The 25,566-nt window shown below is 38.9% G+C and overlaps 1 pseudogene; it reads right to left on the bottom strand.

The window, feature by feature from the left end:
• Window positions 1–480: 480 nt before the first annotated feature.
• LOC106870001 (histone-lysine N-methyltransferase SETMAR pseudogene) overlaps window positions 481–25,566 on the bottom strand; it is a 33,436-nt pseudogene continuing 8,350 nt past the window's right edge.

Below are 25,566 nucleotides of genomic sequence, written 5' to 3' on the forward strand. Positions count from 1 at the left end.
AACGACACAATTAAACAATTGAATTTATGTATTTTTATCTTTTATTGTTTTACTTGTTTCAGTTTTTGGACTGTGGCCATGCTGGGGCACAACTCTGAAAGGTTTAGTCAAACAGATTGACCCCCAATACTGTGTTATTTTATGTTTGGTACTTATTCTATCAGTCTGTTTTGCTGAACTGCTAAGTCACTGGAATGTAAACAAACCAACACTAGTTATCAAACGGTGGTAAGGTTTGAAAAACACCATATAAAGACACACACAGATAGACACACATATATATATATTCTTTTATTCTTTTACTTGTTTCAGTCAGTTGACTGTGGCCATGCTGGAGCACCACCTTAAAGGGTTTTTTTGTTGAAGAAATTAACCCCAGGACATATTCTTTGTAAGCCTAGTATTAGGTTGTCAAGAAAGTTCTTGCGGTTTTTAACCTTTAAATTCAGATGCACATATCTTGGCTCAAACAAAACTTTATTAATCGAAATAAACACCATCAGAATCAAAACACTTTTGCCAACACGAAACAAGTTTATTTATGCCAGTAGCATAAAAATCCTGTGTTCTGGTGGTGATGAAGTCGTTGAAGGTGTGTTTCGCATCGTTTTGGTTTTTGAAGCATTTCTCATGAAGGAAGTTGTCAAGATGCTTGAGAAAGTGGTAGTCGGTAGGCAAGTGGTCTGGTGAGTATGGTGGTTGAGGCAGAGTTTCGTAGCCCAATTCATTCAACTTCTGCAGGGTCAGTTGTGCAACATATGACCAAGTGTTGTCATGGAGAAGAATTGGTCCTTTTCTATTGACCAATGCTGGCTGTTGTTGTCAGAGTTTCTTATGCATTTCATCCATTTGCTGACAGTACTTCTCCGCCAGCATAGTTTCACCTGGATCCAAAAAGCTGTGATGGACAAGACCAGCTGCAGACCACCAAACAGTCACCATGACCTTCTTTTGGTGCAACTTTGGCTACGGGAAGTGCCGTGGAGCTTTGTCGGCATCCAACCACTGTGCTGAGCTTCACCGGTTGTTGTAAAGAATCCACTTTTCATCACAAGTCACAATCTGGTCAAGAAATGGGTCATTCTTGTTGCGTAAAAGAAGGGAAGATGACACTTCAAAATGGCATTTTTTTGGTTGTCGTTCAATTCATGCGGCACCCATTTCTCAAGTATTTTTGTTTTTCCAATCTCTTTCAAGTGGTTGGAAATTGTCATATACATTACGTCTAATTCAGAAGCAAGCTCTCAAACAGTTGTGCATGGATTGGCTTCTGCTAAGACTTTTAGTTGATCGTTGTCAACATCCGATGGCTGACCACTACGCTTATCATCATCAAGACTACCGTCACCACTACAAAATTTCTTGAATCACCATTGTGCTGTCCATTCATTAGTGGTTCCTGGGTCAAACACATCATTGATATTGCGAGCTATTTCAGCAGCTTTTCGGTCTAGCTTGAACTGGAATAAGCAAACTGTGTGAATTTGCTTTTTGTCCATGTTGTATTCAATGTTCCAGAAAAATGGCCTAATAATTCAAAAAGAAAAAGAGTAACACGATTAGATAAAGTGAAAAACAGGCTTTAAAATGATATATAAAGTCAAAGTAATTTAACGAAAATTAATTTGAAAATACATAATTTAAAACCAAAATTAAAAATTCCGCAAGTACTTTCTTGACGACCTAATACTTATTCTATCGGTCTCTTTTTCCGAACCGCTAAGTTATGGAGACGTAAATACACTAACATCGGTTGTCAAACGATGGTGGCAGGGGCAAACAAAGACACACAAACATAAATATTTACATATATATATATATATATATATACAACAGGCTTCTTTCAGTTTCTGGCTACCAAATCTACTCACAAAGTTTTGGTTGGCCTGAAGCTATAGTAAAAGACACTTGCCCAAGGTGCCACACAATGGGACTGAACCTGAAGCCATGTGGTTGGGAAGCAATCTTCTTACCACACAGCCACACACATATATATACAGGGGTTGGACAAAATAATGGAGACTCATAGCATCATAATTTTGAAATATCTATAAAATCATCAAAAGATTGTTTATTGATTTATTATTAGTGTTGCTTAATATGTTTTGTTAAAATTGCTGTTTCTTTTCAGATATCATCAGAAAAAGGTAATTAGAATTCATTAAAATGACAGATTTATCAGACTTTCAAACAGGTCAAATTGTTGTTGCTTGTATGGCAGGCACTAGTGTAATGAAAACAGCTGAAATGTTTGGTGTATCAAGAAGTACTGTCTCAAAAGTAATGACAGCCTTTGAGAAAGAGGGAAAAACCTCCTTGTTGAAGCAAAACTCTGGAATAAAACCAAAACTTTCAGATAGGGACCGTTGGACTCTTACGTAGATTGTTAGAAAGGATCACAAAAGTACAGCTCCCAAAATTATTGCAGAGCTTAATGACCACCTCGAGAACCCAGTTTCCACAAAAACTGTTCACTGGGAGCTGCACAAAGCTAACCCTAACCCTAACCTTAACCCTAACCCATGGAAGTCCTCCAAAAAACTCTTGTCACAACCTCCTTCAAAGTCTGGACTCTGGGGAGAATGAGGGACAGTTTTGATGCCCATCTCTGTCAAATACCAAGATGGAACTGAAGACTGGTATATTGTCCTAATACAGGGGCTCTGAAACTTCTTCCAGAACTCCCTCAAAACCTACACAAAGTACTCTTTGTTGATCATCTGCCCACAGGGAATCCAGTGAAGGTACATGATACTTGCTGTCAAAAAAGGGAGATCATTATGAGCTTCCGGATCTATTTCAAAACGGGGGCACCAGTATTTTCTTAACGAAACACTAACGAAACACTTTGAAACTTGGGACACTGGTAGAATGTGTCATATAGAACATCTTTTACTCTTAGTCTTCTTAACAAAAAAACGTACATCGCAAGTTATTCCATGTTAAAGTTGTCGTATTTCTGTAATTTCAACCAATCACTGACGTCTATTCAGCTCAATAGAGTTACTGTTGGGCGGTCATAAAAATGTTATTCCCTGTGACATATTTCATCCGATTTAATCGTAATTTATATGCATATATTGTTTATATAATAAATTACGCTGTGCATATCTATGTGTGTAACAATTTTAGAGTTTGGATTCTAGAGTTAGGGTTAGGGTTAGGGCTAGGGGATTAATACGATATACACCGTTACAGCGCTAACTGTTTTCAACTGAATAGACATCAGTGATTAGTAGAAATTATCGAAATAAGACAATTTTTTACATGAAATAAATTCAAATACAAAAATTTTTTTCTGTTCTATAACACAAAATAGAAAAGTATACGAAGTTTGAAAGTCTTTCGGTACCAAAAACACTACATAAAACATAAATGAAAACTGGTGCCCCCATTTTAAAATAGATCCGAGCTTCCTAATGGACTTGCTTTGTCTGGTCTCTTATGCCAATGAAAAACAGATTATTTGGCTCATATAAGTTAATACATAAGCAGTTTAGACTGCGTTTGTAAACAGCTTTTAATGGCTAACTCTTCCTGCTTCATAAAGAGACATGCTTTTTCTGCCACAGTGAAGGAAGGTAACATGTACGAAGTAGATCACACTGAACAAATTCTGTGTTACATGCAAATGGTTCTGCAATAACCAGAAGGAGGACATGTTGATTTTGAAATCTACAGTGAAGGCAACTTAGCTGGGAAAACACTCAACTCTAAATAAAATACTTATACAAAGTGGAGAGGAGCTATTAGTTCTGATATAGGAAATCTCTTTAGTGCTGTTGGCACAATAAAAAACACCTTATTTATATTGTAAAGTGGTTGGTGATCCAGTTTAAAAAATCTCCCACAGAACATGTCACTTATTGTATCAAAGATTGTTGTGGTGTGTATCAGATGATGAAGGATTGTAGTGTGTTGTAAGATGACATTCTGGAATAGACCCAGATATCCTACACCAGCATGGAAAACAGATATAAAACAATAGCAATAATGAATTATATGTGTAGGTAAAGTGACCTGGTTTATGTGTGTGTGTGTGTGTGTGTGTGTACATATACATATATATGCTCACAGCACAACACACACACAAGATAATGAATATTTTGCAATCTTCATTTCAAATCCTTGTTTTAATCCTATCATGGTTAACTTTGCTTGTCATCCTTACAGGATTGATAAATAAAGTACCAGTCCTGCACCGGAGTTGATTTTTTTCTTTTTTTCTCGCCTTCTCCCTCCCTCCCCACTCTCTCTCTTGCTCGACAAAATTAGCTGTGATCAAACCATATAAAAATACTTAAGACATACCATAATTGAATTCCTACAATTCCACTGGCAGTTGAAGGCCCAAGATAGGGTATTATCATCATCATCATTTTAATCATCATCATCGTTTAACGTCCGCTTTCCATGCTAGCATGGGTTGGACGATTTAACTGAGGACTGGTGAAACCAGATGGCTACACCAGGCTCCAATCTGATTTGGCAGAGTTTCTACAGCTGGATGCCCTTCCTAACGCAGTGGGTGCTTTTACGTGCCACCAGCACGAAGGCCAGTCAGGCAGTACTGGCAACGGCCACACTCGAAATGGTGTATTTTACGTGCCTCCTTCACAGGAGCCAGTCCAGCAGTACTGGCAATGAACTCACTCGAATGTTTTTTCACGTGCCACTGGCACAAGTGCCAGGAAGGCGACGTTGGTAATGATCATGCTCAAATAGTGCTATTTACGTGCCACTGGCACGAAAGTGAGACAGCTGGTGCTCTGGCAACGATCACGCTCAGACAGTGCTCTTAGTGATTTACTGGTACTGGTGCCATCACGATTTCGCTTTTGCTTGCCCCAACAGGTCTTCACAAGCCGAGTTTAGTGTTCAATTAAGACGTTGGCATGGGTGCCAGTCTACAAATTTAGTTCGATTTCGATTTCACTTGCCTCAACAGGTCTTCGCAAGTGGAGTTTAGTGTCCAAAGAAGGAATGTTACGCATAAGTGGGCTGGCTACATCCCTGGCAGAGGCCTTGGATTTTGGTCTCACTTGGCTTGCCGGGTCTTCTCATGCGCAGCATATTTCCAAAGGTCTCGGTCAGAAGTCATTGCCAAAGTGAAGCCTAATGTTCGGAGGTCATGCTTCACCACCTCAGCCCAGGTCTTCCTGGGCCTACCTCTTCCACAGGTTCCCTCAACCGCTAGGGTGTGGCACTTTTTCACACAACTATCTTCATCCATTCTCGCCACATGTCCATACCAGCGCAATCGTCTCTCTTGCACACCACAACTGATGCTTCTTAGGTTCAACTTTTCTCTCAAGATACTTACACTCTGTCGGGTATGCACACTGACATTACTCATCCATCAGAGCATACTGGCTTCATTCCTTGTGAGCTTACGCATGTCCTCAGCAGTCAAGGCCCATGTTTCACTGCCATGTAGCATGGCTGTTCGTACACATGTGTCATACAATCTGCCTTTTACTCTGAGCGAGAGTCCCTTTGTCACCAGCAGAGGTAAGAGCTCTCTGAACTTTGCCCAGGCTATTCTTATTCTAGCAGCTACACTTTCAGCGCACCCATCCCCACTACTAACTTGGTCACCTAGATAGCGGAAGCTATCAACTACTTCTAGTTTTTCTCCCTGGAATGAAACAGAAGTTGTTTTCTGCATATTTTCAGTGTTTATTGCACCTGAACATCTGCCACATACAAAAACTAACTTCCTAGTTAACCTGCTTTGATATTGCTGCACCTCTTATGTGTCCATAGCTTGCACTGGGTACATCTTATAGAGTTTCTACCTACACCTTTTCTACAGATCGAGCAGGGCCATCTACCTGAAGGGGTTTGTGTTTTGTCTACCTTCCTACTTATTAGAACTTTGGTTTTAGCTAAGTTGACCCTAAGGCCCTTCGATTCTAGTCCTTGCTTCCACACCTGAAACTTCTCCTCTAGTTCTGATAGTGATTCAGCAATTAGTGCAAGGTCATCAGCATAGAGGAGCTCCCAGGGCCTCCTGTCTTGAATTCCTCTGTTATCGCCTGGAGGACTATGATAAATAGGAGGTGGCTGAGGACAGAACCTTGGTGGACCCCTACCTCTACCTGGAATTCTTCACTGTACTCGTTGCCAACCCTCACATTCCTGACAGCGTCTCTGTACATGGCTCGCACAGCTCTCACTAACCGTTCTTCTATCCCTAGTTTCCTCATTGACCACCAGATAAGGGATCGGGAGACCCTGTCAAAGGCTTTCTCCATGTCAACGAAAGCCAGGTACAGAGGTTTATCCTTGGCTAGGTATTTCTCCTGCAGCTGTCTTACCAGAAATATAGCATCAGTGGTGCTTTTCCTTGGTATGAACCCAAACTACATCTCATCTAAACTGACTCTCTCCATAATTAGTTGGGCTATGACCCTCTCTGTAACTTTCATAACCTGATCTAACAGCTTGATGCCTTTGTAATTATTTGTATCTAAAGCATCACCTTTACCTTTGTAACAGTTGACTATGGTGCTGCTACACCAGTCATTGGGTATAACTCCTTCATGTATCACCTGGTTAACAATATGGGTGACTAGGCTATAGCCAACACTGCCAGATATTTTGAGCATCTCTGTAGTGATTCCTGATGGGCTGGGGGCTTTCCCTGTCTTCATACTCTTAATAGCTTTATCTACCATGGAACTTTCAGCTCGGATAGCTGGTCCCTCTGTTGGGTCGACATTCGGCAGACTCTCTTTCTCCCATTCATTTTCTTTATTGAGCAACCTTTCGTAGTGCTTAGCATTTTGTTCAGTTTGCTAATGATTCTTCAACCTCATCACCTTCTTGAATCCAAATGTTGCCATGTCCCTAATCTCTAATGTAATGCTTATTTATTCACACCATTTGGAATTAATCATGCGTTATCTTCTGGTTTTGAGATTTTTATGATGTGATAGTTTATTTTTAAAAGCACACTGTAGGGTAGGTGTGGGAGGCCAGATCTGGCCAATTCGAATATAAACAGGTAGTATATTTGGAACAGATATAGCTGGTTTAAATGCTAAAGGGTTTAGCACACATGTACAAACACACACACACACACACATACATCACCACCACTACCATACACGCATGCATTTGGAACTAACATAATAATATACATTGTAATAAGTTGAAAACTATGATTGCTGGGAGAGAGAAAAGAAATTCCCTTGAGAATCTCTGCTAATACCATCATGAAGAGATTAAAGAAAAATTACTAAACAAAATAAAATGAGTAGTTAAAGTGGTGAATTTTCCTTTGCATAGGTGTCTCCCCTGTGATTAAAATAAAACAACCAACCAATTATTGTCTTTGTTTTTAGTTACAATTGTTACAATCTCAAAATCTAAATAACTCAATATTTGATAACAAATATATTTCCATTCTTTAAAATTGGAAAATAAAAGGAAAAAGAAGAGAAAAAATATTCTTAGGAATTTTATCTTATGAAAGCCGGAACAACAATTGTCATTTGTCATCTGTCCACTTCATGAAACTGCTGTTAATTCTTTAGCTAATACCCTTCAGGAAATATAATTTCAATTCATAGCATTCAGCAATCTGTGTGGACTGAATTGATAATTTTTAACCACCAGGGATGTAATACGATTAAATCGTATTTAATTTTACACCAACTGTCTTCTGTTGCATGAAAATACAATGGTTAATTTTCAAACAAGAAAATCTACTTAAACATTTTCAATGGAAAAAAATAATAATAAAAGAAGTGACATCAGACTATTGTGATTGAATAAATTTTTAGTCATTGATGTCAAAAACATGTTCAACAATGAAATATATTCAACATATAGAACATTAAATATTAAATAATTTTTTCTCTCCTTAAAATATATTTGAAGAATGATTTATTTCCATTTTTTTAAATTCAATTCTGTTTCAATTGTTTCTAAACATTTTCTCATTCTATTTCTCCTTTTTTTTTTTGCTTTCGTTTTGCTTTATTAAATTATTTTTTCTTACTTTTTTTTTTTTTATTTTTTTTTTTTTGCAGTTGACGTCATAGAAGGATATTTTTTTCTCTTGTGTGCTGTTAATTGCAAGCCTTCTTCAAATGTTGTAACTTTCTTGTTTGAAGAAGCCAAATTCTGTGTCATACTATTATGCTTTCAGCATCATCATCATTGTCATTGTTTTAACATTCACTTTTCCATTCTCACATAAGTCAGCTGGAGTAAAGTGAACAAACAAAAGAAAGTGCCACTCAACACATTTGGTAGTAGTAACATGTATTTTTAATAATAGCTTGGCTCAGCTCTACATGACTTAAAGTTTCATGAGCATGTAAGACATGCCCATCTCATCAGATGCTTGGAGCAGAGTGAAGGATTTTTTTGAGAGAAATTCAAGATGGTTTCAGATGTGAGGACTCTGTTAGTTAGCTCCAGTTGTGGTATAAATGCTTTGAAAGTGACACCAATTATTTTTTATATTTTTAGGCCCATATACTCAATAGTATATTGATATGGTGCTAGTGTCACTTTGGTGGAAAGCTACACCATAATGTATTCAGTATTAGTAGGTACCACATATAATAGGGTGGAATGTTGCTGTAGGTCAGTCGCTCAGTCATTGTTCAGTGTTGTATTGACACATTTGTAGCAGCAGTTTTATGTAGGAGTAACCAAATTTGATGATGTTGGTTTAAAATTGAGGCTAGATAATCAACATGGGTGGGGATTTAGTCAGTATAGGCCACAGGGATTAAATACTTTGCCCGTGTATATAGGACAGCCAGGCCTGAGGTGGAATATATAAGTTGTCTACTGCCATTGATTTGAAGTACATTAATAGGTCATACTTTCGGTGGTAAGAATAAGATAGTTCATTCAAAATCAGTGAAAAGGCCTTATAAAATATGCAGCATAAATAATATGCAGAATTGAGAGATTCATTAATAATACAAACTGAATAACTGATCAGAAAATTCATTTAAGAATTCTTAACCAAACAAGATTTAATAGAAATATCAGCTGAGTGGTGCACTCTCTCTCTCTCTCTCTCTCTTCCCTTCTCTCACTTTTTTCTCTCTCTCTCTCTCTCCAACTCCCCCTCTCTCTCTCCTCTCACTCTTTCTCTTCACTCTCTTCTATTCATATTCCAGTTAGAACTCAGCATTTACTGCACTCACCGTATACAGTTATCCCTTTTCTTTCTTGTGCATTTTTTAACTTTTCCACTTTCGTATTTATGTTGAAATACAAGATGGTATCAAAAGGTTCCCAGACTAGTTATGTGTAATAAAACTTATCTACCTAAGTTTTACCATCATCTCCTTCGAAATAGTCACCTTGCACAGCAATACACCAGTCACAGCATTCCTGCCACTTTTGGAATCTGGCCTGGAAGTCATTTTCCGTAAGTGAGTCAAAGACCTTCTGCAATTCGTTCTGGATCTAGACAATGGTGTTAAAATGATGACCTTTGAGCTGTATTTTCATCTTGGAGAAGAGATGGAAGTTTGAAGGTGCTAAATCTGGTGAATGGGGTGGGTGCAGAAGGGCGCCTTGTTTGTGGCGAGAAACTCATGAATGAGGAGAGCTTGATGACGAATTCAATTCTTCATGCTCCACAGATCCGGTTACCTTTTCCAAATGTCCTCCCTCAAATTCTTCAAAACATTGCAGTAGAACTCTTGATTGATGGTCTCACCCTGGGGGATGAATTCTTGGGATGACGCTCATGGCAGGCCTTCCAGATCACTCATTGTCTTCCAGGGATTATCTTCCACTTTTGAAGCACTCATGCCACTCAAAACATTGCATAGGACCCATTGCCTCATTGCTATAAGCTTGCCAAAGCATGCTCAATGTCTCTGTAGCAGACTTCTCGAGTTTAACACAAAATTTTACATTGGCTCTTTGTTCTATCTTCTTGTGCATGACAAAATTGCAGACTACAGCATACAGGTAATGACAAAAACACAAAGTAAACACAGCAATGTCACTTGGCGCACTGCCTCATGAAAGTCACAGATAGCTCTGACTTTGCACACAACCATGTGCTGCCATCTATTGGTATTCTACAGAACTAGTCCGAGAACTTTTTGATACCACCTCAAACATTAATTTTGAAAATAATGAAGAGTTTGGTGAAATAACTTTGTTGTTATATCAAACTGGTGTTTGGAGCAAATTAAAGTGAAGTTTTAATGGAAAATTGATCATAATTCAGACTAACTTAAAACAGGACATTCTCAAAGAAATAGGAGCACTCTTAGGCAAGATGGTATCAACAATGTTAAAGACTTGGAAAAATACCCTCTAAATAAGCATACACTCAAACTCTAACACATATTCTTGGCACTAACTGTTTTTCTTCTGAGATCAACCTACTATCAGAGTTATAAGATAGTTAAGTTAGTGCAAAACTATAACTGATAGTAGATATTGGTTTTTTAATTCCACCAAAATCATTTGCACAAAATAAGATCAAATGAAATGACATGAGAGAGATAACAATTTTTATTTGCTAAACAAAGCAGCTATAATACTGAATTATCTTTTGCTGAATAATAATTAAACACCTTCACATAATTTCTCATCAGAGATATCAAAACTATTTAAAAAGATTATTCACTGTTTTCACACATGTGTATAAATACACACACACACACAAATGAAGGTATATACACCTTTGGGAAGTGTCTTCTACTATAATCCCAAGCCAACCAAAGCTTGTAAGTGGATTTGATTGTTGGCAACTGAAAGAAGCCTATTGTACCATGGGTCCACTCCCTCGCGACTCCACTTGGAGCAACGCTACATTTTCAACCTTAATTCTTCTTTCCCCTTCGGACTCAACGCAGCCTTCTCTTCCTTATGACTCTCCCCTTTACGTCCCTGCAACACTTTACATAATTTTTTTTTTTTTTAACCCCCCCCTCGTCCCCCTTACATTATATCCATTATTCTCTTGTTATTACACTTACTTTTTTCCACTTTTTATCTCACCACTACCTACACGCACACATACCCACACACCTTACATATATACAGCCCACATACATATACCGCCCACATACATGACAAACATACATACGCGCCCTCACACACACATAGCCGAACGCACATATATACACACACACACCCATATATACGCGCACGCCTACATACACAGCCGCATACACATGCACACACATACACACAGGAGTGGACACACAAAATAACACACATACGTGGCACACATACGCACGTACACACATAAACACACACATACACACCCCTCACATACATAAAACCACACACACACATACACGACACACATACACATATACACACATGCACACATACACATATACACACATGCACACACACCTCTCACATACACAATACTCACTCATATACATAACACATACGCACGCACGAAAACATACACAATATACACATACACGCACGCACAAAAAATATACACACACGCGCACAGGGAAACACATACAGACACACATAAACACACACACACCCGTACCTAACACTCACAATCCCACACACACACGCACATCCACACATATACACACACACGCACACACCCACATACACACACACTTCTCACCAACACTACACACTCACACAGACACGCAAAACAACACACGCATATACAATGGCAAACGCACGCACACACACGTACACAGCAACGCACATACACACAACATACACATACACACAAACACACACGCACGCACAGAAAACATACACATACACACACGCGCACATACAAAATACACACACACACGTACACGTACCTAACACCGACAACCCCACACAAACACGAACACACACACACCCAAATAACCACCTGTTGACCTTCTACCTACACTGTCTACAGCGTCCACTAACCAGTCCTGCTACTAATTTCTTCCACTACGTCATACACACACACACACACACACAAACACACTAACAGATAAACCACCAAACCATGCACACACACACACACACACACATACATACGCACACACACGTTCTGTTATCACACACACACTCGCAGACTTTCGCAAACGCACAGATTCATCTCCCTTTTTCACTCTCCTATCTTAGAAAGAACTTTTCCCCCACCACCTCCTCTTCCGGTCTTTTCATCATGTAACCTCGTGGGCATCGGTACCATTTTCCTCTTTCTCCGTTCTTCCATTCTCCGAACTTTCCATCTTTCCGACGAAGGGCTACGCCCGAAACGTCATACACTCTCTCTTTCCTTTCCTGAGCGTCCAATAATACTATCCATATCACGTCCTCACTTTGTTGTTTTTTTGTTTTTTTGTTATTGTTTTTTTTAACTATATATATATATATATATATATATATATATATATATATATATATATATATGTATGTATATATCATCATCATCATCATCATCATTGTTTAACGTCCACTTTCCATGCTAGCATGGGTTGGACGATATGACTGAGGACTGGTGAAACCGGATGGCAACACCAGGCTCCAATCTAATTTGGCAGAGTTTCTACAGCTGGATGCCCTTCCTAATGCCAACCACTCAGAGAGTGTAGTGGGTGCTTTTACGTGTCACCCGCATGAAAACGGCCACGCTCGAAATGGTGTCTTTTATGTGCCACCCGCACAAGAGCCAGTCCAGGGGCACTGGCAATGATCTCGCTCGAAAACCCTACCAGGCCAGTCAGGCGGTACTGGCAACGGTCACACTCAGGGTGGTACATCTTATGTGCCACCCGCACAAGAGCCAGTCCAGGGGCCCTGGCAACGATCTCACTTGGCTTGCCGGGTCTTCTCACGCACAGCACATTTCCAAAGGTCTCGGTCAGTAGTCATCGCCTCGGTGAGGCCCAATGTTCGAAGGTCTTGCCTCACCACCTCAGCCCAGGTCTTCCTGGGCCTACCTCTTCCACGGGTTCCCTCAACTGTCAGGGAGTGGCACTTTTTCATATATATGTGTATATATACACACACACACACACACACACACACACATATATATATATATATATATACATATATATATATATATATATATATACATATATATATATATATATGTGTGTGTGTGTGTGTGTGTGTGTGTGTGTGTGTGTGTGTGTGTGTGTGTGTATATATATATATATATATATATATATATTCATCATCATGCTGGCATGGTTGTACGGTTTGACTGAGGGCTGGCAAGCCAGAAGGCTGTACCAGTCTCCAATCCAATCTGGCAAAGTTTCTATAGCTGGATGCCCTTCCTAACGCTAACCACTCTGAGAGTGTAATGGGTGCTTTTTACATGCTACCAGCACGGGTGCCAGTCAGGTAACACTGGCAATGACCACACTCGAATGGTGCTTTTTACATGCTACTGGCATGTGGAGCCAGTCAAACGGCACTGGCAATGACCACACTCGAATGGTGATTTTAACTTACCACTGGCACGAGTGCCAATCAGGCGGTACTGTCATCGGTCGTGACAATGGTTGCCTCAATAGGTCTTTGCAAGCGCAGTTTATTGTCCAATGATTGGAGGGTAGTCTTAAATGGGTTGATTATGCTGCACTGGCATAGGCTATGGTTACGGTCTTACTTGGCTTGTCGGGTCTTCTCAAGCACAGCATATCTCCAAAGGTCTCGGTCACTTGTCATCACCTCGGTGAGGCTCAACATTTGAGAGTCATGCTTCACCACTTCATCCCAGGTCTACCTCTTCCACAGGTTCCCTCTACTGTTAGGGTGTGACACTTTTCACACAGCTGTCCTCATCCATATGCAACACATGACATATCTCTTTTACTCTTTTCCTTGTTTCAGTCATTTGACTGTGGCCATGCTGGAGCACCGCCTTTAGTCGAGCAAATCGACCCCAGGACTTATTCTTTGTAAGCCTAGTACTTATTCTGCTAACCTCTTTTGTCGAACCGCTAAGTTACGGGGACGTAAACACACCAGCATCGGTTGTCAAGTGATGTTGGGGGGACAAACACAGACACACAAACACACATACACATATATATATATATATATACATATACATATATACTACTGGCTTCTTTCAGTTTCCGTCTACCAAATCCACTCAGAAGGCTTTGGTCGGCCTGAGAAGAAGACACTTGCCCAAGGTGACATGCAGTGGGACTGAACCTGGAACTATGTGGTTGGTAAGCAAGCTACTTACCACACAGCCACTCCTGTGCCATAGTTGAGGGTTAGTGAGAAGAAGGATATCCAACCATAGAAAACCTGCCTTACTTAATTCCATCTGACACATGCAAGCATACAAAAGTAGACTTCAAAATGACAGTGATAATGATGATGATCATCATCGTCATCATCATGATGACAATGATGATGATTGTGATGATGACAATGAAGATGGCAACAACAATGATGAGGATATAGTACAAATCATCCGCATCAGATGCATAACTGTCTACTTCACCATCAAATCTTGATGTAAGTCTTGATCAAGTCTTTTGTAAGGCTGTACCAAAAGCAGTCCTCACTCTACAATTCTTAAATTTAAGCTCCCCAACTTACCAGTTCCTGTCAAACCATTTAACCCATGCCAGCATGGAAAGCAGACATTAAGTGATGATCATGTGTGTGTGTGTGTGTGTTTTTGTATATATGTCCCTCATTCTTTCCCTTCACTTACCCCCACCTCATCTCTCTCTCTCTTTGGTTCTCTCACCTCTCTGTTATCTTAACCAATAACTTGGTGCACTTTAGTTATTTAGTTATCAGCCACTCTGAAGTGAACAGCCATCATCCCGGTTATACATTATGCAGAAGATGAAATCGCAATTGCTTTTGCCTCAGGAATCAATAAAACAAGTGCAACAAGACCTAACAGGATGAGGAGAAACTAGAAAAGCAAAGACTCAAGGAAAACCAGCTCGGCAAGGAAACAAAAAATATACACACTCACAAACACACAATAAGTTGTGTATATGCAAAAATATATAAAATGATTTTAGAAAAGAGAAAAATGATAAAGAAAAAGAGGGAAACAGAAGAAGATGAACTATTAGCTATTAACTATTAACATGTAAGACCAGGTTCTCATATCAATTAAGATCCTATAATTATTGGATCAGCAAGGAGGTGAAAGCATAAAAAACTATTGTTATGTAGAGTGTTTACAAAAAGGTGCAAAAATGGGAAACGAAATGGTAATAACAGCAGGAATGACAAGGTAGAGTGGAAATAGTGAGAATATACATATATTCATAGTTGCATACAGATTATACATACATTACTTATAAATATACATATAAATATCATTATCATCATCATCACCTGTATATATATTCTTTTACTTGTTTCAGTCATTTGACTGCGGCCATGCTGGAGCACCACCTTTAGTCGAATTAAATCAACCCCAGAACTTATTCTTTGTAAGTCTAGTACTTATTCTATCGGTCTCTTTTGCCAAACCACTAAGTGACAGGGACATAAACACACCAGCATCGGTTGTCAAACGATGTTGGGGGGACAAACACAGATACACAACATATAGACACATATACATATATATATATACATATATACGACGGGCTTCTTTCAGTTTCGGACTACCAAATCCACTCACAAGGCTTTGGTCGGCCCGAGGCTATAGTAGAAGACACTTACCCAAGGTACCACGCAGTGGGACTGAACCCAGAACCATGTGGTTGGTAAGCAAGCTATTTACCACACAGCCACTCCTGAGCCTATATATACATATATACACACACACACACATATAGATAGATACATACATACATATATAAATATGTGTTTGTGTATGTGTGTGTGTGTGTTTTTATATATATATATATATATATATAATGATATTAGGGACAAAATCCAAAATTACAGGTAAAAACTCAATTATATATATATATATAGATGCATAATTGCCAATCTTTCCACCCTCAAAATAGAGGTGAAGCTTTGCAGCAATGTTTATATGCATCCAGTAGTCATCATATATCTTTGTCTTTTTGCACTCTCCATCTGCCAACATTACAACTATTACGTAATTTTGAGCCCTCAGGAATAACTGTCCGACCTGAAATATCATGCTCTCTCTCTCTCTCTCTCTCTCTCTCTCTCTCTCTCAGTCTCTCTCTCTCTCTCTCTCCTTAGTTTTCTGTATTTTTTTTTTCTTGTACTCCATATAGATTTCTTCTGTAAATGTATAAATATCTGAAAGGTAACAGCTGTTACCACCTGAATGTGGTTGTTTCATAGAAAACGATATTACTACCTTCTTAACTCTAGGAGGACACCTCCTCCAGCTGGTTAATGACGCAATGTCTGTCTGTTATATTGCAAACAAGGGTGTAGAAACTCCCATCAGGTGGTGACAGGACCAGTATACCAGCTGGTTTCGGGGTCTTACCCTTCTTCAGTACTTATACACCTGTCTGAGTATATGAACAGAAGTGTTCATCTTTTGAATATTTTCATTTTTGTTTCTTTCTCTATATATTGCTATATGTATTTACATGTGTATATCTCTCTCTCTCTCTCTCTCTCTCTATATATATATATATATATATATCTATATGTATATCAAGTCCAAGTATGTTTGTTTGCATCAGTATTTTCAAATATATATATATGTGTGTGTGTATGTATGCATGTGTGCGTGTGTGAGTGTGTGTATACATACATACACACACACATATATATACATATATATACACACACACCTACGCATACATGGCGGTGAGCGAGCAGAAACGTTAGCGCACCGGGTGAAATGCTTAGCAGTATTTCGTCTGTCTTTATGTTCTGAGTTCAAATTCCGCCGAGGTCGACTTTGCCTTTCATCCTTTCGAGGTTAATTAAATAAGTACCAGTTACGCACTGGGGTTGATATAATCGACTTAAATCCGTTTGTCTGTCCTTGTTTGTCCCCTCTGTGTGTAGCCCCTTGTGGGTAGTAAAGAAATAACACACACCTACACATACATTTGTATACAGATATAGATATTCTAATATAAGGTGCATTCCAAAGGTTCTGACTACAATGCATTTGTTGAAGTACTCTAGCCATGTTGGGAAGGCCCCCATGGAAGTTCTCCAGAGGGAAGGATTCCAGAACTCTTGTCACAACCTCCTTCAAAATCTGGACTCTGGGGAAAATGAGGAACAGTTTTGATGCCCATCTCTGTCAAATAGTTTGTTACAAGGACAGAACTGAAGACTGGTATATTGTCCTAGTACAGGCGCTCTGACCTTTTGCAAAGAAATTTCTTCCAGAACTCTCAAAACCTTCAGAAAGTACTCTTTGTTGACCATCTGCCCACAGGGAATCCAGGGAAGGTAGATGATACTTGCTGTCAAAAAAGGGAGATCATTATGAGCTTCCTAATGGACTTGCTTTACCTGGCCTCTTATGCCAATGAAAAGTAGATGCCTGATTCATATAAGTTAATCAATAAGCATGGAAGCACAATGGCCCAGTGGTTAGGGCAACGGACTTGCGGTCATAGGATCGCGGTTTTGATTCCCAGACCGGGTGTTGTGACTGTTTATTGAGCGAAAACACCTAAAGCTCCACGAGGCTCCGGCAGGGGATGGTGGCGAACCCTGCTGTACTCTTCCACCACAACTTTCTCTCACTCTTTCTTCCTGTTTCTGTTGTACCTGTATTTCAAAGAGCCAGCCTTGTCACACTATGTCACGCTGAATATCCTTGAGAACTACGTTAAGGGTACACGTGTCTGTGGAGTGCTCAGCCACTTGCACGTTAATTTCACGAGCAGGCTGTTCCATTGATCGGATCAACTGGAACCCTCGACGTCGTAAGCGATGGAGTGCCAACAACAACAATCAATAAGCAGGCTGGAGCATTTCATAAGTTTCTGTAATGTTTTTACCCAGTTTAACGCAAAATTTTATTGCATGAAGGACTTCCAGACTGTCTTCATGTCCTGACTGCATTCGACAAACTAGTCAGTTGTGACAAGTGGTGTTTTGCAGGGTGTGTTCAAAGTGTTGCTACAGCCATTTTCTCCACTTTGGAATAAAAAAGTGGATAGGTCAGCATATTAGGTACATAGTAAAGTTATACTAAAATAGCAATAATCTAGGATGGTTATAATTGCCTCTCTTAAGAAATAAGTCTCAAAACATCTGGAATGCAACTCATACATACCCAAAATAAAAGTTCTTATTTATCTTATACAACTAGAATTAACAATACCTAAGCATGTTTTTATATTTCATCTTTCACAATCTTTTTATTAATATCCAAATGAGTTATGCAACACAGACTCAATACATTCTCCTGTAAGAACATAATTTTTCTTCTGTTACAACTTTTCTGATGTATCCTTCATTTTTGCTCTGAGTAGAGTGGTGATATAAAATTAAAATAATTTGATTAAATTAATTTAATCTCTCCCATGTTTCTTGCATGTTAGTGTACCGTTTGAAATGATCGTATGCATGGATTAAAACTTTATAAAACTTTTAACATCTTCTCTTCTCAATCTTTAATTCTTTGTGGAGTTTATATAGGACTATGTTCTATAAATGCTCATAATACACCTTATATATATATATATATATATATACACACACACACACACACACACACACACATATATATATATATATATATATATATATATATATATATATATATATATATATATATATATATCATCATCATTTAACATCCGCTTTCCATGCTAGCATGGGTTGGACAATTTCACTGAAAACTGGTGAAACAGATGGCTACACCAGGCTCCAATCTGATCTGGCAGAGTTTCTACAGCTAGATGCCCTTCCTAACGCCAACCACTCAGAGAGTGTAGTGGGTGCTTTTACATGCCACCTGCACGAAGGCCAGTCAGGCAGTACTGGCAACAGCCACGCTCAAAATGGTGTATTTTACGTGCCACCTGGACAGGAGCCAGTCCAGGGGCACTGGCAATGACCTCTCTCTAATGTCTTTTCATGTGCCACCAGCACAAGTGTCATGAAGGTGACGCTGGTAACAATCATGCTCAAATGGTGCTATTTACGTGCCACTGGCACGGAAGCCAGACAGATGCTCTGGCAATGATCCCGCTCGGACAGTTCTCTTAGTGATCTACTGGTACAGGTGCCATCACGATTTTACTTTCGCTTGCCCCAAAAGGTCTTTGTAAGCCGAGTTTAGTGTCCAATGAAAGAGACATTGGCATGGGTGCCAGTCATCGTATTTAGTTTGATTTCGATTTCACTTGCCTCAACAGGTCTTCGCAAGCGGAGTTTAGTTCCAATGAAGGAAAGGTATGCATAAGTGGGCTGACTACATCCCTGGCAGAGGCCTTGGATTTTGGTCTCACTTGGCTTGCCGGGTCTTCTCATGCGCAGCATATTTCCAAAGGTCTCGGTCAGAAGTCATTGCCTAAGTGAAGCCTAATGTTCGGAAGTCATGCTTCACCAACTCATCCCAGGTCTACCTGGGTCTACCTCTTCTACAGGTTCCCTCAACCGCTAGGGTGTGGCACTTTTTCACACAACTATCCTCATCCATTCTCGCTACATGACCATACCAGTGCAATCGTCTCTCTTACACAGCACAACTAATGCTTCTTAGGTTCAACTTTTCTCTCAAGGTACTTACACTCTGTCGAGTATGCACACTGACATTACACATCCATCGGAGCATACTGGCTTCATTCCTTGCAAGCTTATGCATGTCCTCAGCAGTCACGGCCCATGTTTCGCTGCCATGTAGCATGGCTGTTCGTACACATGCGTCATGCAGTCTGCCTTTTACTCTGAGTAAGAGTCCCTTTGCCGCCAGCAGGGATAAGAGCTCTCTGAACTTTACCCACGCTATTCTTATTCTAGCAGCTACACTTTCAGTGCAGCCCCCCCCCCCCCCCACTACTAATTTGGTCACCTAGATAGCGGAAGCTATCAACTACGTCTAGTTTTTCTCCCTGGAATGTGGCAGAAGTTGTTTTCTGCACATTTTCAGTGTTTATTGCTCCTGAACATCTGCCACATACAAAAACTAACTTCCTAGTTAACCTTCCTTTGATATTGCTGCACCTCTTATGTGTCCATAGCTTACACTGGGTACATCTTATAGAGTTTCTACCTATGCCTTTTCTACAGATTGAGCAAGGCCATCTACCTGAAGGGGCTTGTGGTTTGTTTACCTTCCTACTTATTAGGACTTTGGTTTTAGCTAGGTTGACTCTAAGGCCCTTCGATTCTAGTCCTTACTTCCACACCTGAAACTTCTCTAGTTCTGATAGTGACTCAGCAAGGTCATCAGCATAGAGGAGCTCCCAGGGGCATCCTGTCTTGAATTCCTCTGTTATAGCCTGGAGGACTATGATAAATAGGAGGGGGCTGAGAACAGAACCTTGGTGGACCCCTACCTCTACCTGGAATTCTTCACTGTACTCGTTGCCAACCCTCACATTCCTGACAGCGTCTCTGTACATGGCTCGCACAGCTCTCACTAACCGTTCTTCTATCCCTAGTTTCCTCATTGACCACCAGATAAGGGATTGGGGGACCCTGTCAAAAGCTTTCTCCATGTCAATGAAAGCCAGGTACAGAGATTTATCCTTGACTAGGTATTTCTCCTGAAGCTGTCTTACCAGAAATATAGGATCTATTTTAAAACGGGGGCCACATTTTTCATTAATGTCTTACGTAGTGTTTTTGGTACAGAAAGACTTTCAAACTTCATATACTTATATATTTTGTATTATAGAACAGAAAAATATTTTTGTATTCGAATTTATTTCATGTAAAAAATTGTCTTATTTCGATAATTTCAACCAATCACTGACAAGTATTCAGTTCTTTACATTTACTCCTTTGGCTGATTAAGCGATGTAAAGCGTATTTAATCTCCATACCTTCATTTTATTTGCTTTTTTCATTTTAAATTTGCTTTAACCCTAACCCTAACCCTAACCCTAACCCTAGGGTTAGGGTTAGGGTTAGGGTTAGGGTTAGGGTTAATTGTTTCAGAATCGTTTGTTTATGTAGTCGGCACTTAATGTATATCTGCTGAATAGATGTCAGTGATTGGTTGAAATTACAGAAATACGACAACTTTAACATGGAATAAGTTATGGATTTCTTTTTTTTTAAAGAAGACTAAGAGAAAAAGATGTTTTATATGATACATTCTACCAGTGTTCCAAGTTTCAAAGTGTTTCGTTAATGAAAAATGTGGCCCCCGTTTTAAAAAAGATCCGAAATATAGCATCAGTGGTGCTTTTCCCTGGCATGAACTCAAACTGCATCTCATCTAAACTGACTCTCTGCCTAATTAATTGGGCTATGACCTACTCCGTGACTTTCATTACCTGATCCAACAATTTGATACCTCTGTAATTATTTGTATCTAAAGCGTCACCTTTACCTTTGTAGCAGTTGATTATGGTGCTGCTACACCAGTCATTGGGTATGACTCCTTCGTGTATCACCTGGTTCGTAATACAAGTGATTAGGCTATAGCCGACACTGCCAGATATTTTGAGCATCTCTGTAGTGATTCCTGATGGGCCGGGGGCTTTCCCTGTCTTCATACTCTTAATAGCTTTATCTACCATGGTACTGGGGAAACTTAATTATTTCAATGAAGTGTATTTTTTTATATATATATGTATTTTATATTTATATATAAATACATATGTGTGTATGTGTGTGTGTGTGTGTGTGTATGTATGTGTGTGTATGTATGTATGTAATTATGTATGTATTAAAGAAAGCAAAAATTTTTTTTTTAATGATAAAAGCAAAAGGCTAAATGGATGTTGATGTGCAAAAGAATTCAGTTCACAGTATTTTGGCTACAATGGTTAAAGTAAAAAATTTCAATTATTTTTAATAGTGGTTTGGTTGAGGTTTTTGTAGTTATGTGTATGGTTGTATATATATGTATTTTTATTTTGTGGGGAATTGTATACATACACACATGCACATGTTATGAGTGTGTGTGTGTGTGTGTTTGTGTGTGTGTGTGTGTGTGTGTGTGTGTGTGTGTGTGTGTGTGTGTTTGTGTGTGTGTGTCTGTGTCTGTGTGTGTGTAATGAGAGAGAGAAAGATGGGGAAGATGAAATAAAATTTCTTGTCTCTTGTTCAAAATAGAAGATCTCTTTGCAATGGCACCCATTCAGGTTTTGGACAAGCACAAACATATAGCCACACACACACACACACACACACACACACACACACACACACACACACACACACGCAAACACACACACACACACACACACACACACACACACACACACACACACACACACACACACATACAAGCACACATGGGGCTATAGTAGGAGACATTTGGTGTCACACACTGGTACTAAATTCAGAGACATACAATTAAGAAACAAAGTTCTTACCACACAGACAAGACTGTGTCTTACAACAGAACTTATAGAAAAAATATAATTGGTAAGTATATAACCAGCTTATGAAAAATTCTAATAAATAATTATTGATAATTATTATTAATTTGCATATTATGAATATCTCTTTTAGCGTAACAACATGCAACAAATAAAAGTTTCTTTGGGACCTTGTTAAATTTCTTACCGATTTTTGCCAGAATATTTTTAAAAGGCATAGTTTAGATGTAGTTTGAAATTATAGTTTGACAACACCCAACTCGATTTCAGTGAGAAATAATGTTTTTTCTCTTTTTTTTTTTTTTTCTTGTGCTATCAACTAATCTCATCTCCCAATATACTGCAAATGGCTTATTTCCACTGAAATTGGAGTGGAGTTGGCCCTCAGAATTCCCCTTCACCTCAGACTTTTTTTTTTTTTTGTGCTATCAACTAATCTCGGCTCCTAGTATACTGCAAAGGACTTTTTTCCCCTTTGCGGTGTATTTGGAGATCAGAATAGTGGCTGTTTTTTTATGCCTAATAGCTGCTATTTCTAGCATACTAAGCAACCATGTTGAGGACCACCTACCTTTGAGTTTATTTAAAAGAGAGAGAAAAATGCTTTACACAACAAATTTTAATATAATTGTAATCTAAACCATCTGAGACATATATATAGAAAATTTTAACAAATTATCCATGTTTCAGACACACATATTCACACATATATATACATACACACACACATATATGTACATATACATACATATACATATATATATATATATATATATATATATATATATATATATATATATATATATATATATATATATATGTATGTGTGTGTGTGTGTGTGTGTGTGTGTATATGTATATATATATATATATATATATATATATATATATATATATATATATATATATATATATATATATATATATATATATATGTATGTATGTGTGTGTGTGTGTGTGTGTATGTATATATATATATATGCCATATCATCATCATATTCATCATTTAACATCCATTTTCCATGTTGGCATGGGTGGTACAGTTTGACAGGGGTTACATCTGGCACCCATCTGGTTTGGCATAATAAACATTTTTATATTTTTATGATTGTATAGACCTTGGTGCAAGTTGACTGGGAACCTGGGGGCCCACCAAAATTGTTCCCAATTAGGCCCTGCACCTCTTAAGGCTGGCCCTGGTTCATACAGAGCTTCATAAAAACACATACAAAAAATACATAAAAAAAAGAATAACATAAATAAATATGAACTTAAAATAAAATGTTATTTTTACATTTTACATATTTTCTAGTAAAACTTACCACCTTTCCAAAATACTCTGCTAATTTACATAATTAATCTAAATGAATAATTTTTTTTTTCAACTCAGTAACTGTTTCCAATGTCTGTTGCAATGCTTTGTATCCTATATAGTATTTATGGCATATCTGTCTGGAACTAAAAAGAGCAAAATTTCTAGAAAGTCATTCACATTGGTTATGGCCTTCATCTTGAATAGATGTTCTTCCAAACAAAATTCAACAACCCTGAAACAAAACTATGCCCTACATCATAAAAATATATCATATATCCACTTTTATATACTAAGATATATATATATGCATCTATTAAAGTATTTTTATAAATGCATCTCAGTTACACATATTGTTCTTCCTCTTCCTCTCTCTCTCTTTCTCTCTCTCTCTTTCTCTCTCAATGTACATTATATATGAATGTATGTATGTTTCTTCTATTTTGTATGTATTTCTGTATTTCTGTATGTATGTATGTATGTATGTGTGCGTATGTATGTATGTATGTATGTATGTTTGTATGTATGTTTGTATGTATGTATGTATGTATGTATGCATGTAGGTATGTGTGTGTACATGTGTATGTATTTATTAATATTTAGCAGAAGTAATAGAGAGCCTCAAGGGGCAAGAGTCACTCTGTTGCTCCTGCTAAATATTAAGAAAAAAATACATACATATATATATATATATATATATATATATATATACATACATACATATATATCATCATCATCATCATCATCATCGTTTAACGTCCGCTTTCCATGCTAGCATGGGTTGGACGATTTGACTGAGGACTGGTGAAACCAGCACATTTCCAAAGGTCTCGGTCAGTAGTCATCGGTGAGGCCCAATGTACGAAGGTCTTGCCTCACCACCTCAGCCCAGGTCTTCCTGGGCCTACCTCTTCCACGGGTTCCCTCAACTGTTAGGGTGTGGCACTTTTTCACGCAGCTATCCTCATCCATTCTCACCACATGTCCATACCAGCGCAATCGTCTCTCTTGCATACCACAACTGATGCTTCTAATGTTCAGCTTTTCTCTCAAGATACTTACACTCTGACGGGTATTCACATTGACATTACACATCCAACGGAGCATACTGGCTTCATTCCTTGCAAGCTTACGTATGTCCTCAGCAGTTACAGCCCATGTTTCACTGCCATGTAGCATGGCTGTTCGTACGCATGCGTCATACAGTCTGCCTTTTACTCTGAGTGAGAGTCCCTTTGTCGCCAGCAGGGGTAAGAGCTCTCTAAACTTTGCCCAGGCTATTCTTATTCTAGCAGCTACACTTTCAGCGCACCCACCCCCACTACTAACTTGGTCGCCCAGATAGCGGAAGCTATCGACTACCTCTAGTTTTTCACCCTGGAATGAGATAGAAGTTGTTTCCTGTTTGTTTACAGTCTTTATTGCACCTGAACATCTGCCACAAACAAAAACTAACTTGCTAGTTAACCTGCCTTTGATGTTGCTGCACCTCTTATGTGTCCATAGCTTGCACCGGGTACATCTTATAGAGTTACTACCTACTCCTTTTCTACATACTGAGCAGGGCCATCTACCTGAAGGGGTTTGTGTTTTATCTACCTTCCTACTTATTAGGATTTTGGTTTTAGCTAGGTTGACTCTAAGGCCCTTCAATTCTAGACCTTGCTTCCACACTTGAAACTTCTCCTCTAGTTCTGATAGTGACTCCGCAATTAGGGCAAGGTCATCAGCATAGAGGAGCTCCCAGGGGCAACCTGTCTTGAACTCCTCTGTGATTGCCTGGAGGACTATGATAAATAAGAGGGGGCTGAGGACGGAACCTTGGTGGACCCCTACCTCTACCCGGAATTCATTGCTGTACTCATTTCCAACCCTCACCTTA

This window comes from Octopus bimaculoides, chromosome Z, assembly GCF_046866305.1.
Source record: "Octopus bimaculoides isolate indiv1 chromosome Z, ASM4686630v1, whole genome shotgun sequence".
NCBI classification, from domain to species: Eukaryota; Metazoa; Mollusca; class Cephalopoda; order Octopoda; family Octopodidae; genus Octopus; species Octopus bimaculoides.